The sequence below is a fragment of the Erythrolamprus reginae genome, chromosome 6 (assembly GCF_031021105.1).
Source record: "Erythrolamprus reginae isolate rEryReg1 chromosome 6, rEryReg1.hap1, whole genome shotgun sequence".
In the NCBI taxonomy this organism is placed as follows: Eukaryota; Metazoa; Chordata; class Lepidosauria; order Squamata; family Dipsadidae; genus Erythrolamprus; species Erythrolamprus reginae.
This window is the reverse complement of record NC_091955.1, coordinates 23,130,612-23,148,206: the sequence shown is the minus strand read 5'-3', so window position 1 is coordinate 23,148,206 and position 17,595 is coordinate 23,130,612. Positions and strand designations below refer to the sequence as shown.

The following is a 17,595-nucleotide window of genomic DNA, read 5'->3' as shown; positions in this document are numbered from 1 at the left end:
TTCTTGTAATTTAACACGCAGATGATGTTGTTTGCTTACAATCTTTGCTTGGAATTTTGTATGCTCCTTTATATTTTGTATCTGTTTTTATTTAGGGTGGATATCACTTACGGTCACTCTCTGAATCAGTCTGCATGACTCTAAAAGCTTTGCTTGGAGATCCTTTACCTCCTTTGTCTGGTGAAATGATGCCATGTTTGAGGTACATGTATGACAATGTTCATGTCTGTAGGCATGTAATAACTAAAAAGATAGAACTGCATTGGCAAAAGGCCAGTTCTAAAGAAGACTGTGGATGGGACAATCTTACAAAATTATTTCCATTAAGGGATTGTCAAAAAAGAAAAAAGCCAAAATGGTGATCATACAATTGAAACTACCATCTGAACTTTTTAAAATTTCTCTGTGTGCATGTCTGTACATAGGATTCCTCTATTGGCAAAAGTGCAAAGTCCAGCATACAATTAGGTTTTACTGTCTATCCAAGCCCTGCATTTAAATGCACCTTCTAACCGTTTTATGTAGGTTGACTTGTAGCAGACACATCCGTGAAGTTTTTAGAGAGGAGAGATTGGATGTACATTTCGTGTACCTGTTCTTTTGGTGCTTGGCCTATAAACTGTGTTGTATTGTTCCATCCAAAAAATCATTGCTCAGTGAGGAATCTGTTGAACAATGGTATACAATTATGACATGGATAGGTTATATATTTATTTTAATTTGAAGATTTCATATGGGCCACCATAACTTCAAACCAGTGTTTCTCAATCTTGACAGCTTGAAGATTTGTTGCTTCATTTTCCAGTATTCCCCAACTGGCGTGCTTTAAAATTTGGGTGACCAAGACAGAAGCTCATATAGAAATGTTGCTCTAAAGAATGGGAATTTCTACTGACTTTCACTCTCTTGATAAATGACATAAAGTTTTGGCCGGGGTGGCGATCCTATGGCACGGGTGCCATAGGTGACACGTGGAGCCATATCTGCTGGCAGGTGAGCTCTTGCCCTAGCCCAGCTCCAGCATGCATGTGTGTGTTGGCCAGGAGGCTCTAGGAGGGTATTTTTGGCTTCCAGAGAGCCTCTGGGGGGATGGAGGAGTGTGTTTTTACCCACCCTCCGGCTCTGGGGAAGCCTTTGGAGCCTGGGGAGGGTGAAACATGAGCTTATTGGGCCTACCAGAAGTTGGGAAACAGGCCGTTTCTGATCTCCAGAGGGCCTGGGGGGGGGAAGCTGTTTTCGCCCTCCCCAGGGCCCCTCCCCTTCTTTTTAACCCCCTTTTTGGCTGCAGCTGAAAAAAGGTGGCAATTTAGCTTCAACGCTCCCCCTCCCTCACAGAGCCCTCCTCGCCCCCTCCCCTTCTTTTTAACCCCGCTTTTTAGCTGCAGCTGAAAAAAGGTGGCAATTTAGTTTCAGCGCTCCCCCTCCCTCACAGAGCCCTCCTCGCCCCCTCCCCTTCTTTTTGTTTTTTGTTTCCCGGGTTTCAGCGAAGCTTTCCTGAAGCCAGGAGGGCGAAACTACCTCTCCTAAGACCAAAAATCAGCTGACCAGCGGGCGCATGCGCTCTGGAGCTGAAACCTAGCAAAGTCTGGTGTGCCCTCAGATATGGCTCCCCGCGCCATAGGTTCACCATCACGGTCTTATATGAAATATTTTTTTTTCAACAAAAGAGGTAGATTTATTTTTGAAGTGTCTACATATTATAAAATCTTGGGAATTACAAAGAATGGTAGAAAAATATCATATTCAACCAGATGAGATAGTGAATATTGATATATGTACTTTATTTTGCTTTCATAATTTTAAGTTTATTTTAGATACCATAGCCTCAGGTTTTTCTGCCATGTATCATTGCAAATAACACTTATACAGATTATTATATTTAAAAATATAGAGGTCTGCGGAGAGGGGCGGCATACAAATCTAAATAATAAATAATAAATAAAATAAATAAAATATATACTCAAAGAATATTTATTATTTATTTATTACTTAGATTTGTATGCCGCCCCTCTCCGAAGACTCGGGGCGGCTCACAACATGTAAAAACAAATCATAAGCAATCAGACAATTTAAAATATTTAAATATTTAAAAAACCCCGTATGCTAACAGTCACACACACAGACATACCATGCATAAATTAAACGTGCCCAGGGGGAGATGTTTCAGTTCCCCCATGCCTGACGGCAAAGGTGGGTTTTAAGGAGTTTACGGAAGGCAGGAAGAGTAGGGGCAGTTCTAATCTCTGGGGGGAGTTGGTTCCAGAGGGCCGGGGCCGCCACAGAGAAGGCTCTTCCCCTGGGGCCCGCCAACCGACATTGTTTAGTTGACGGGACCCGGAGAAGGCCCACTCTGTGGGACCTAATTATGCATCCCATTTGATATTTTTTAGTGCAAGGGAATCAATTGAGAATGTGAGAGCTGCACATAAACCATATTGGAAGTGTTTGACATATGAAGGTAATGGCAGAAATTCCCATATACTGTATATATATATATGTGTGTGTGTGTCACATGTTTTTGCTGAAATTTGAAAATTAAGGGAGACTAGGATAGATTTATTTCGGCCTTCTTTTGGCCTCATCAGCTAGCTAGATGGAAAAATATTCATATATATTGCTGCAGATTATGGAAAGTATTAAAACATTTCTGGATTTAGTTTACTATCTATCCTTTTCTTAATTCACAGAAATCTCACTCATCAAGTTTAAACCAGATGCTTAAGTAGAATAAGTTATCAAATTCCTATTTCAATTTAGAAGGAATATTACGGTAGAAACTAGATTGGCTAGATTTTAACATTGCTAGGTAAATTCACATAAATTGACAATATATTGACTAAATTAATTTAGTCAATATAAATTAACAACTTTACTTGGGGAAAAGGAATCCTCAATCTGAGTATTGCATTGGCAGTTCTGTGTTAGCAAAAACTTCAGAAGAGAAGGATTTAGGGGTAGTGATTTCTGATAGTCTCAAAATGGGTGAGCGGTGTGGTTGGGCGGTAGGAAAAGCAAGTAGGATGCTTGGCTGCATAGCTAGAGGTATAACAAGCAGGAAGAGGGAGATCGTGATCCCCTTATAGAGCGCTGGTGAGACCACATTTGGAGTACTGTGTTCAGTTCTGGAGACCTCACCTACAAAAAGTTATTGACAAAATTGAACGGGTCCAAAGACGGGCTACAAGAATGGTGGAAGGTCTTAAGCATAAAACCTATCAGGAAAGACTTAATGAACTCAATCTGTATAGTCTGGAGGACAGAAGGAAAAGGGGGGACATGATCGAAACATTTAATATGTTAAAGGGTTAAATAAGGTTCGGGAGGGAAGTGTTTTTAATAGGAAAGTGAACACAAGAACAAGGGGACACAATCTGAAGTTAGTTGGGGGAAAGATCAAAAGCAACGTGAGAAATTATTATTTCACTGAAAGAGTAGTAGATCCTTAGAACAAACTTCCAGCAGACGTGGTTGGTAAATCCACAGTAACTGAATTTAAACATGCCTGGGATAAACATATATCCATTGTAAGATAAAATACAGGAAATAGTATAAGGGCAGATTAGATGGACCATGGGGTCTTTTTCTGCCGTCAGTCTTCTATGTTTCTATGTTTCTAACTTGCCCTAAAGTTCTTTCTTCTTCTTTCTGAATTGTCAAATGAAAGATTGACCATATAAAGGATGTCAGTGTTAAATTTAGCTTGAATAATTACAACAGTATATGTAGTTGAAATAACTGGAATTGAATTAATTTAAAAGAGTATGGGTGTATTTAAAAATATGCTGCATATTAAATATATACTTAAAGAGTGTACTGTATACTTAAAAATATCAACCAAAGAAGTGTTTTTTCAGAATGTGGGAGAATAAGCACAGGGAGTTACAACAAGGACATGATGCTTTGATTCATTAATGCAGGGCTATCAAACTTCCGGCCCACAAGATGTATTACACTCTGGCCATGCCAGCGCTCAGTTTACAAAGGGGGAAAAAGTCCCTATTGGTCTAGTGACACTGCTGTGACTACGTGAGTTTGACCCTCCTGCATTAATGGAACTACATCATCTTTCTTGTAGCAGTTGGGAAAATCCCAGCTGCTTTAATCAAGTACTGTGATCCCTCTAACTTGAAACATTTCTACCAACACATTTTCAAAGTAGGCGCAACCCATCTATCTGACTTTTACATAGCTCCAACAATAAGGGGATTATTCCATATTATATACTAGGCAACAAAAATGTAAAAACTGCCCATTTTCTACTAAAAAACAATAATGTTAAAATTTTGAACTAAACGAATAATTTCTGAGCTAAATGTGTTGTTTCCCCCAGAAATCTGAACAGATACAGTATTTGAAAATGTGGCAATACCCAATCCCCAAGTATAACTAGCAGAATCAACTTTCCATAAATTGGATTTTGAGGCTTGTAATCCCAACAGATCTGAAGGCCACTGGTTTGAGGAAAACAAGCATAATTTGTCTTCACTGTGGAGACGGGCTGTGTTCTGTTGTCATTTCCAGGTGTAACTCCAGTGCAAGACCTCGGTATTATACCCTGTGGAGCAGAGAAAGCTGAGCTTACACAAACCAATGTGGAACTCCTAAGTCCTGAAGAAGTTGGAAAGGGAGATGTCAATGAAGTCATCAAAACAGATAGGTTTTTGGAGACGCATATGAAAAGCATTTTGTCTTTGAAACCTTCTATTAGAACAGCAGCTGCTGTAAATGAGTGTGGTGCACACCTGCTCCCGCCAACTGTTCACATTCCGAAGGGCCTGGATGGGAAAGAGTTCAAAACTACTCTCAGGTTAGCCATACTGTTCATCAGCTCAAAACAGGGTCTGTCATGATACAACCAAATCTTTAATATTCAGCTTTCAATGAAAAACAAAGTTCAGCCTCTCCAGTTAGAAGGATTGGTGGCAAAAGCTTGCCAGTGTAAAGTACAGGAAGTCCTTTACTTACAACAGTTCATTTAGTGACTGCTCAAAGTTACAATGGCACCGAAAAATAAGTGAGTTGTGACCATTTCTCACACTTGCAGCATCCCCATGATCATGTGATCAAAATTTAGAAGCTTGACAACTGGTTCATCTTTATGACAGTGTCCTGAGATCCTGTAATCAGTTTTTGTGACTTTCTGACAAGCAAAGTCAATGGGGAAGCCAGATTCACTTAACAACAGTATTGTTAACTGAACAACTGCAATTATTCTCTTAACAACTGTGGGAAGAAAGATTGCAAAATGAGACAAAACTCAACAAATGTTTCCCCTCAGAGACATAATTTCGGGCCCCATAGTGGTAGTAAGTCAAGGATTACCTGTAGAACATCAAGTAGAAGTGGCCTATGATTATTTGTTTATTTTGCAAAATTATAAGGCAGCCAAACTCACACAGAGGTGTTTCCAGGCACTTTATAACATTTAAAAATTCCCCATATTTAAAAAACCTGATGACAACCCACCCTCCCCAGAGTGATAATCTGTTTAATCCGGAATACAAAAGTCCTTCTATATTTAAATTAACAGATTAACACAGTTGGAAGGGGCCTTGCAGGTCGTTTAGTCCAGAGGTAGGCAAAGTTGGCTCTTCTATGACATGTGGACTTCAACTCCCAGAATTTCTGATCCAATCATGCTAGCTCAAGGAATTCTGGGAGTTGAAGTCCACATGTCATAGAAGAGCCAACTTTGCCAACCCCTGACCTAGTCCAACCCCCTGCCCAAGCCGGAGACCCTTTATCTGCCTCCATTTAGGATTTAACTCACAACCTCCTGATTGTGAGGCAAGAGCTCCACCTCTAGGCCACAGCAGCTGGGTTTTTATATGTCTCAAGAAGAAATTGCTGGGGTTAATTAATGTTGTAGTTAACATAAGATTCCTCCTGAATAATAGAGACAACACTTTTAGTGTACAATACGCAGAGTAATTTATAATGTGGGCAACATTTATATGTCCATTAAGAAGTAATAAATTCTTAACTCAGCATGTTGTTCAAGCACTACAGTTGTTCCGAATGTTCTGGTGTATAACCATCATTCAAATATATGTATTTCACAGTGCATTTGATGTGAAAAATATGAAAGAAGAAGCTCTAAACTCACTCCTGAACATGCTGGCTGTCCTTAACAAAATCATTAAAAAGGAGGTAATGTTAATCATTTGGAAAGCTGGGTTGATTCAAAATGGCATATTTTTTTCTAGTTGAGGAGGATTATATTTTATAACCTCACAGCCATTCCTAAAGGGAAGTTGTTCTTAAACTGAAGCTATGCCCTAAATTGTCTATGAAGATTCTCAGATATCCAAGTTATAGTTACGGTCAGTGTTCCCTCTAATTTTTTGGGGGGGTGGGCGGAAAAGTATAGTGTCTGAGCGGCAGTCCCTTTGGGACTGGGCGGCACAGAAATAAATAAATAAACAAGCAAGCAAGCAAACAAACAAACAAACAAACAAACAAACAAATAAATAAAAAACCCACCCTGTTTTGCCTCAGAGAATTTCAAAATAAAATACTGTACTGTGTGTCTATAACAGTGAGCTCATAATAGGGCAACTCTATCAATATCAAAATGCTACTTAAATAGTTGAGCTAGTTTCAAACTAGATTTTGATTTTCTTTCTCTCTTCCTTACTCCCATTCTTTTTCTTTCTCTTTTCCTTCCTCTCTTTTTTCTATCTGTTTCTCTCTCTTCCTCTCTTTCTCTCTCTCTCTTTCCCTCTCGGCTTCTGGGCAGGTTTGGAAAACTCTGAGTTGATGATGATTTTTAAGTGAGCGATTGCTCACTGCTCAGCTTAGAGGGAACTATGGTTACGGTATATCAAAAGTGGTTTTTATTTTTGAAGGAAAAACAAGACCCTTTGCTTCCTATCCTGGAAGCTTCATTAGTTGTATTACATCAGTGGTTCTCAACCTTTCTAATGCCATGACCCCTTAATACAGTTCCTCATGTTGTGGTGACCCCCAACCATAAGTCTAGTGCCAATTCTCCCAACAGAGCTTCAAGCTGATTGGCAGGAAGGTCAGAGATTCTCAGTTATGCTGTTTTTAAAAAAAAGTAACTTGATTGATTTGGGGGGGGGGGGGAAACAAGATATCAATGACTACTTCAGCTTCAACTACAACAACACATGAGCACACAACAGATACAAACTTAAAGTAAACCACTCTAAACTCGACTGCAGGAAATACGACTTTAGTAACCCAATAGTTGATGCATGGAACTCACTTAATAACTTTATAAAAATATTATATAAAATATTTAAATAATAATTGTCACATCATGATATGTATTTCATTATTTGCCTCGACCTTCCCGTTACTGTATACCTCTGGCATTATGACTTGTATACAAAACTCATGTAAGAGTTTGAAAAGGCCTAGATGGGATGTAGTCCATCTCCATTCCAAAGTAGACCGTTTATTCATGCATAATCTTTGCTAGGATAAAAGTTAAAACAACTTCAAGCCACCTAAGTCTATTCTAATACAGTGGGTACCTCTACTCTCCATGACCAGGTTCATAAGTAGAAAAGTTTGTAATAAGAAGCAATTTTGCCCATAGGAATCAATGTAAAAGCAAATCATGTGTGCGATTGGGGAAACCACAGGGAGGGTGGAGTCCCTGTTTCCTCCCAGGAGATTGCTAGAGAGGGCCCATGGAGGCTCCTCCCCACCTTTTCTGGCCCCATTTCCTCCCAGGAGATTCCTGCAGAGGCCTCACAGAGGCTTCTGCCTGCCTTTTCCGATTACAGTTTCGGAGGCTCGGGTTTGTAAGTGGAAAATGGTTCTTGAGAAGAGGCAAAAGTTTGTAAGTAGAGGCATTCTTAGGTAGAAGTACCACTGTACCTTTGTAAATTAAATGACAATAATTATCTGCACATCTAATATGCACAAATGAATAGTAGAGAGGTACTGCCAAGTTATTAGTTTTTAGCTAATTAGTTAATCAAATTTCTTTGTGCTAGCAACATGGTTTTTAGAATTGGAGTCCTTCTTTTTATACTTGGGGAAACCTAAGTTTCTTTCTATTTGCTCCATATCAAAATATTTTCTTTCTTTCTTTCTTTCTTTCTTTCTTCCTTCCTTCCTTCCTTCCTTCCTTCCTTCCTTCCTTCCTTCCTTCCTTCCTTCCTTCCTTCCTTCCCTTTATTAAATTATATGCCACCTAACTCCCAAAGGACTCCAGGCAGCTTAACAGCAGAATAAAATATTTAAAATATCCAAAACATTAAACCAATTTAAAACCATGGCTGGATCTCACCGATTACAGCCACGAGATCAACAGCCCCAGGCCTGCCGCAAAAGCCAGGCCTTAATAGCTTTTTGAAAGGCCAATAGGGTGAAGGGCAGTCCTGACCTCTGGAGGTAACTGGTTCCAGAGATCCAGGGCAGCCACAGAGAAGACCCTCGTCGGCCCACCAGTCAACACTGTTTAGCTGACGGGACCTGGAGGACACCAACCCTGTGGGATCTCATCGGTCACTGGGAGTTGAGTGGCAGAGGCGGTCTCAAAGATAACCTGGCCCTACGCCATATAGGGCTTTAAAGATAATGACCAACACCTTGAATTGCACCTGTAGACCAATATGGAACCAGTGCAACCTGTGGAGAATTGGTGTAATGTGGGTGTACGAGGTGTACCCACGACAGCTCACGTTGCTGCATTCTGGATCAGTTGTAATCTCTGAGCAATCTTCGAGGGCAGCCCCATGTAGAATGTGTTGCAATAATCTAATCAGGAGGCAACAAGGGCATGATTGACTGAGGAGTGCCTCTCGATCCAAGTAGGGTCATAGTTGGTGCATAAGACGCACTTGTGCAAAGGTCTCTCTAACTACAGCTGTCAAATGTTGATCTAATTTTAGCTGTGAATCTAGGAGGACACTCAAATTTCAAATCCTTTCTGAGTGGGACAACTTCTCCCCCACCCAAGAGCCAAGGATGGACAGTTGACATAGTTTTCAGGAGGCAATATTCACAGCCATTCGGTCTTGTCTGGGTTGAGTCTGAGCCTGTTAACTCCCATCCTCACAGCCTCAAGGCACTGGAACATCACATCCACTGCTTTACTGAATTGACACGAGGTGGAGGTATATAACTGGGCATTATCCGCATATTGCTGATACATCACCCAAATCATCAGATGACCTCACCCAGTGGTTTCATGTAGATATAAAATAGGAGGGGGGAGACGACCGAGCCCTGAGGCACCCCACAGACGAGGGGTCTAGAGGTCAATCTCTGTCCTCCTACTAACACTGACTGAGATCGACCAGAGAGATAGGAGGAGAACCACCATAACACGGTGCCTCCTAACCCTAAATCTCTTAATCATCCCAGAAGGATGCCATAGTAAATGGTATTGAAAGCAGCTGAGAGGTCAAGTAGGACCAAGATTGAGGAATGACCCCTATCTTCGGCTCACCAGAGATCATCCGTCAGCGCAACCAAAGCTGTAGTTAGGCCTGAAACCAGATTGAAAGGGGTCCACATGATCTGTTGATATTGATTGAAATCAGAACACGAATGTATACTGTAAATAGACTACACATCCTATTTGGTGCATTACTAAGATTTAACTGACTGTTTAATTTAGGGAAATATGTCATCAGACACTGGTGTTTGCTGGTAGCCCTCAAATCAATATCCTTCTCTAGATGTAATAATGGGCACAATAATTCCTTTTGTGGCAGAATAGGAACATATCCAGACTTGATAACGTATATTCTTTTAAATGTCCAAGTATTTTGTTTTGATATTAATTTTACAGTATTTGCAGAGACTTTATTTGTTCTTATAACTATACCAATCTAGACATTCATATGCAATACAGATCTGCCGCACGAATCCCAGCGACCAGTTAGGTCCACAGAGTTGGCCTTCTCCTGGTCCCGTCGACTAAACAATGTCGGCTGGCGGGACCCAGGGGAAGAGCCTTCTCTGTGGCGGCCCAGACCCTCTGGAACCAGCTCCCACTGGAGATTAGGATTGCCCCCACCCTCCTTGCCTTTCATAAACTTCTTAAAACCCACCTCTGCCGTCAGGCATGGGGGAACTGAAATATCTTCCCAGGCGTATATAGTTTATGTATGGTATGTTGTGTATATGTTTTGTAAATTATGGGTTTTTAGTTTTAAATATTAGATTTGTATTCTACATTGTGTTCTATTACTGCTGTGAGCCACCCTGAGTCTACGGAGAGAGGCGGCATACAAATTTTAATAATAATAATAATGATGATAATAATAATAATAATATAATAATAATAATAATAATAATAATAATAATATAAGCTTGACTGTAAGTAATATTACATAAAATAGTAACATTTTAATTATTATCATGTTGCAATTTCATCTACACCTTCACTTTCTTCTGCCATTGCGATAGCACATTGTAGAAACTGGAAGGTACCAAAGTAGGTATAAGAATGTTGTGCCTAATACTTTCTTGCACAGTTTTGTACTTAAAAGGACAATGTACTAAATTATTATTCAAAAATGATTCAAAGACACACTTTGAATGTCACAGAAAGCACACCTCTTTATTGTTCATTGAAACAGTTGATTTTTTTTAACCATCTACATGATCCTGAAAAAAAGGATTAATATTTTTAGGAGTCATACTAACTTTAATTAACCGTCTTTTGTAACCAAGCATAGTTTTTTCAGTGGGATCTTTGGTGTTCTCTGAACTATAGAGCCGGGGTGGCACAGCAGGTGGAGTGTTGCACTGCAGGCCACTGAAGCTGACTGTAGATCTGAAGGTCAGCGGTTCAAATCTCATCACCGGCTCAAGGTTGACTCAGCCTTCCATCCTTCCGAGGTGGGTAAAATGAGGATCCGGACTGTGTGGGCAATATGCTGGCTCTGTTAAAAAGTGCTATTGCTAACATGTTGCAAGCCGCCCTGAGTCTAAGGAGAAGGGTGGCATAAAAAACCTGAATAAGTAAATAAATAAATAAACGTAGTGGTTTTCTTGCAGACTTTTCATTACCAAATAGATTTTAGCTAGTTTGCCAATGAAACCTCTCCAAGAAAACCACCAAACTCAGAGAGCACCAGGGAACCCAAAGAGGAGGGGTGGGTTCCTCCCAGTTCGGGCCAGATCATCCGAGCCATTAGCGACCCGCTGGAGACGTGAAGATGGCGTCTGTGCCCTCATCTTTTTTCAGAATTTTTGGTGATTCTTTTTTTCACTGTATGATGGCTTCTCATCCTCTGATTTGAAAAAAAACACCTCCTGACCGCCCCCCAGGTTAATACTAATAAAGTTCCTCAGCTGTGTTTCGGGTTGAGACCACTTTCTGAGCATGCGTGGAAGTGAATTCGCAGGAGGGCATGTCGCAATATGAACCCTGCCACAGAGCTACAGATATTCTCTTTTATCAATACCTTTTCAGATTCTAAACGTTGAACCATTTTTGGCTAATGCTTTCAGTTCTTAACATTGTCTATTATTTAGGGACCTGGGAAAATTCTTGACAGATTTTGAAAAGAAATGCATCTGTCATAACCTGGACTATTTGTATACATATGCACTTTATATGCAAAATGAACAGTACTCATTTCTATATGAATAAACTATTTAACCCAATGGGATGTACTTCTGAATGACTTGTTCATAATTGCACTATATGCAATTTGATCCATTTTAAGAATACTATTAATGTATTTTACATGATAACAATGATACAAAGACTACATAGTTATGGTAGAAAAGGAATAAGTAGGTATACCTAGCTGATGGGTGTGCTGTGGTGAAAAACAGAGATTTGTTGCTACTGAATTAATACAAAATATGCTGCTCAAAAAAATAAAGGGAACACTCAAAAAACACATCCTAGATCTGAATGAATGAAATATGCTCATTTAATATTTCATTTGCACAACTATTCCATTTTCACAACAGTATGTGAAATGGATTAGAAATCAGTGTTGCTTCCTAAGTGGACAATTGGATTTCACAGAAGTTTGATTTACTTGAAATTATATTATGTTTTCTAAGTGCTCCCTTTATTTTTTGAGCAGTCTATATTACTTTGCTAGAAATAAATTAGACTTTGTTCATGATGCATAATATTAATTTATGTATTAGGAAACATTTGCCATATATGCTATAATCCTTAAATTTTGTAGTTACCATATTGTCAGAATTATACATATAGAATTATAAAAGAGCTCTTAATTTATAGGTTTAGATTACCAGTTCCTTCAGTGAATTCTCAGAAGTTGTTATTTATAGTGCAATTACAATGGTAGTTGACTATATATGGTTAATTTTGCTGGACTGTCAACTAGGCCAGTTTTCTTTTATGTAGTCCATTATATCAGATTACCTTACATAGACTAAGCTATTTATCATAAAGTTTTCACTACTGGTAACAGGCTAGTCTAATCACAGGTCAGTCTCTTTCAGTCCAGCATATCTCACAGGATTGTTATTGCAAGAAAAAGAAAGAGGAAGATGTATTTGGTAAATTTGCCATATTCAGTTATTTATAAAAAATAATAAAGGTAAAGATAAAGAAATAATTATTATATATATACATAACAGATCTTGAAATATTTTGTTGTGCAGAGTCCTGTGTGTATTTGTTGGTGACATGGACATGAAAATTGAGTTGGATGATGAGTAAGTATCAATATTTCAACCAGTTTATTTATAATTGTGCAGTTGGTTCCAAACATGAAATTTTGCTAAGGTCAGTGGGGCTTTGTAAGAAAAAAATGGAACTTTGAATTTTTTTATTGGAATAATTTTACATCTAAAACATGCATTTGATTATAACAGTTCTTTACTTGTATATTTCCTGGATATATGTATTTGCTTTATTATTACCAGGGTGGCAACTATTTTAGAGAGATAATATTTATAGGACCTATTTTTAAAAATATTTTACAGCAAAGTCCTCTTGATCAATATCTGTCGTAAACGTTCTGAACAAGTTAACACCAAACACAATGTCTCTCTCAACTGGAAAGAAGTAAGTTTATTGTATTTTTTTTAATCACCCAAGTATGATTTAGTGAGAATGCAAGGATATAAATTTTGAGTTGAACTATATATTCAGCAATTTTCACTGATCTTAGAATGTGGATGGCATGCAAATATTTGAATATTGTCATCCAACTGAGAATTCTGCCTGCTGGAAATGTACAGATTGCTACCTAGAGTCATGCTAAAGTTTATTTATTTATTTATTTATTACTTAGATTTGTATGCCGCCCCTCTCCGAAGACTCGGGGCGGCATATAGGTGGGCCATAAATTTTACAACCAATCAATCAGGGTTATAGCAAATGCTATAAATATATCTGGGAAAAATTGAAGAACTGCTACCTGGAAGAAATTGGCACAACGTTTTTAGAAACTTAGAAACTTTAGCACAATCATTAACCCTTGCCTCCCCTACATGAATTAGAAAGGACTGAGGAAAGTCACAATTGTAAAATAGATGGTTTTTCCCACAACTGACTTCCACTTTTTTGGCATATAAGACGCACCAGAGCATAAGACATACCTAGATTTTAGAGGAGGAAAACAAGGAAAAAAGTATTCTGAACCAAATGGTGTAGTAATATATTATTTAATAAAATACCAGTGTAGCAGAATATTTTTTTACAACCATGTACACTTTTTACAACCATGTACATTTTTTACAAACTTCAAATTTGACAGCTTTAAGACTTGTGGACTTCAGCTCCCAGAATTCCTTCTCCAGTCATGCTAGATGGGGTAATTAGAAGGCAAAAACACCTGTTTTTGCAAAAAGGCCCATTTTTCACCCTTTCTTGCAAAAACAAGGCATGCAGAGGGTTTGTGCACTTAGGGTGTGGGGGAAGGCAAAAACTCAATTTTTTGCAAAAAAATGGCCCATTTTCACCCATTCCTTTTGCAAAAATGGGTGCTTTTGCCTTTCTCCACCCCCTAGGAGCATTCTGCAGGCTTCCCAAACCCTCTGCACAGCCCACTTTTGCGGAAAAACAGGCCCATTTTTAGCAAACGGGGCTTCGGGAGGCCAAAAATGGCTGTATTCGGTGTATACGACACACTGACATTTCCAACCTCTTTTTTGGGGGCAAAAAGGTGAAAAATATGAAAGTTTTTTAAAACGACATCTGAATCAGGTAAGTCTGATTATATTAATCACACATAAAGAATTAATTTATTTGATCACTCTGGGTTGCAGGAGCAACAGTTTGTTCATTCATTCAACCTATACTGTTTATTACAGTCAGAGACCAGAGACCAGAACAAATTTTAAAAAAACCCACTTCCAAGTCTTTACTAATGAAATTCAGCAGCAAAATGGCCAAATTTCAGCAGCATAATTTTGGGGGAATTTTTACAATATGAATGCACATAACTTGAATCTAGGAAGCCTCCAGTGTTTAAAGCAGTAAGCTAAATCCCCTCCCAATCCCCCCCCCCCCGAAAAAAATTTCCAAACACCTCTTTTGGTGAAATCACAGTCAGCAGAATGTGAACAGCTTCCCATCAATACATCACTCCACATAGAGGAAAGTAAACATCAAGATTCTGAGCATTCATATGCTTGGGCTGGAAAGAATTGCATGTTAGTGTCATGGCTCAATAGATCTGTTTGTTTTTTTATCCCTTTACATAAGTAATGTGTAAATATAGTTTCTATATTGAGAAATTAAGAAATTTAGTTTTGGATAATTTTAATATGCCAACATTTGTTACCAAATAAAACTTAAATATTTTGATTTTTTGTTCATTTTTGCAAGGATCCTAAAACCAACAACTTCTTCTCTGCTACCTTTGGATTTATTCTTCCAGTTGCATACAGCTATCAGCCTAATTTAACCATTGTAATTATTGGACCAAACCAGAACCTTGGCAAAAATAGAATTTCCTTGCTTATTAGCTTACTACAAGGATTAGCAGAATCTCAGATTCTCGCTGTGATACAGGTAAGTGGTTTTGCAACAAAATAGCTTGTTTTTTTAGAATAAAGGATCCATTAATTCCTTCTAAAACCATCTATAGTTTCAGATTCTCTTGTTTTCCTAAAGCAAATACACAAAAAATTTAGTAAAGTGCTGTGGCATTTCAATTTTGGTTCTAACGGAGTGAAAGGTAACTGAAAAATTCAAAGAAAAGATGTGTTTTCTTTAAAGTGGTTCAGACAATAGTTTGTGTCTGTGTTCCAAACACGTTTTTGAGATTCAACCTGAAGAATTGCTCAGCTTTGCTTCTCTGTTTATCTATGTTCCTGTGCCTGGATCATGAACATACCAGTATGTGAAACAACATCCGTCCCAAATACAATGAATGATTTCATTGTGATTAGAATTTAGCGGAAAACAAATATGAAGCTTCTTATTAATAATTCAATTTTAATATATTTATCACCAGGGGTTATCAAACTTTACAACATTACAGCTTTCCATTGTGAGACCTAGCTGGTGCAGGCAAAGCAAGGAACAAAAGTCGGAGCAATTTTTGACAAGACACCATTGTCAAAGTCCATTCCACTTTGGGAAAACTTGTAACTATCCTACCCAGATAAAGAAAGTAGGGGAAACTGAGCAAGATTTTGATAGTGCTTCTGTTTCATTGCTCTAGCCCAGGGGTCATCAAACTTGGCAACTTTAAGACTTACGGACTTTAACTCCCAGAATTCTCCAGCCAGCAGCTGGCTGGAGAATTCTGGGAGTTGAAGTCCATAAGTCTTAAAGTTGCCAAGTTTGAAGACCTCTGGCCTATCCTGATTACACGTATGCATACAAAATCTTTGCTTCTCATCTAGGAAGCTTCTTCATAGAAAGCGAGAAGCTTCTTGGATGATAAAACAAACATTTTCAAGGGAAAAACGAAGTACAGTTGCCTTTTGGGGGAAAAAAACTCAATTGGGACTCTACAGATAGACACTTATGTAAGAAGTCCCACCTCACAAATCGCTGAGAGATTTCTCAGGAGTTCCACTTCCCAGTTGAGGAAGCCCGATTTATAGTATTTAAGATAACTGACTCCTTATTGGATACTGTATATTCCCGCATTGCACTAAGCGTGATGTGTTTCATTATGTCTTACCAAATAAATCCGATTTGTTTGGATTTGGAGAATATGCCAAGCTATAAACCCAAGTTTACCAAATGCAGAAGTCTGGTAATACGATTCACTAAACCAAAACCAAGCAAACTTCTATTATGGCTTAGTCCAATGATTCAATACATCCATTCAATAGAGTACAAATTCTCAGAAATGAAACTACAAGCAATAAAATGTTATTTCTTTTTTTTTTGAGATAAGTACACGTTTACGCAAGTGTTCTACTTTATTTTTAAAGGATACTGAAGAAAAAATAATGCAGGATATAGCCAACATCTTAACAGGTGACTTTATACCCACCTTTGGGAACTTTGCACCAGATTTACAGGAGAATGTAGAAGGAATGAAAGAATTAAGAGCGCAATTTCAACAGGAATGGAAATTGCTTCAGTGTTCATGTTCAGGTAATCAATCAGAGATGAATGAAAACAAAAAGTAAATCTTCATTACATTGAAATATCTTACTGCCGAGTTTTGAATTACTTGAATTAGAGATTCTCCAGAGGAACAAGATACACTACATTGTCTTTTTATTTTGTGTAGCAAAGAACTTCAAAGATGAAAAGTAATCTTGATTTCAAGAATCTCTTTTCTTCCACAAGAAAACAAAACAAAAGATCAGAACAAGATATACTTTATGAATAAAAGGGCACAAAATGTTTCTGAACTGTTTATATAATTTTTATATTGAAGACTATCTTCCAGCCTGTTATCTTCAGAAATGCTGTTGGCTTTGCTATAAAGACTTTTTAAAATTTTCTACAGCAAAAATATATAAAAATTTTATATGTATTGTATAAATGTATGAATATTGCATGAATACTGTATGAATTTGTGAATAAAAGGGAAACTCATCAAATTTGTAGATGACAATAGACTGGCAGGAATAGACAACACTAGGCTCAAGATCCAGATAGATCTTGACTGGTTTGAATACTGAGCCCCATAGTTCCCTCTAAGCTGAGCAGTGAGCAATCGCTCACTTAAAAATCATCATCAACTCAGAGTTTTCCAAACCTGTCCAGAAGCCAAGAGGGAAAGAGTGAGAGGGAAGGAGAGAGAGAGGAAGAGAGGAAGAGAGAGAAACAGATAGAAAAAAGAGAGGAAGGAAAAGAGAAAGAAAAAGAATGGGAGTAAGGAAGAAAGAAAGAAAATCAAAATCTAGTTTGAAACTAGCTCAACTATTTAAGTGGCATTTTGATATTGATAGAGTTGCCCTATTATGAGCTCACTGTTACAGACACACAGTACAGTATTTTATTTTGAAATTCTCTGAGGCAAAACAGGGTGGGGTTTTTATTTATTTGTTTTTTTGTTTTTTTGTTTATTTATTTATTTATTATTTTTGTGCTGCCCAGTCCCAAAGGGACTGCCGCTCAGACACTATACTTTTCCGTCCCCCCCCAAAAAAATTAGAGGGAACACTGCTGAGCCCTATCTTAAAAAAATGAAAAATAAGAAAAAATTATAACTTTTATGCTTAGGCAAGAAAACTCAAATATACATGTAT

The 17,595-nt window shown here is 38.1% G+C and overlaps 1 pseudogene; it reads left to right on the top strand.

The window, feature by feature from the left end:
* LOC139168954 (polyamine deacetylase HDAC10-like) overlaps positions 1–17,150 on the top strand; it is a 17,413-nt pseudogene extending 263 nt beyond the window's left edge.
* The last annotated feature ends 445 nt before the right edge of the window (positions 17,151–17,595 follow it).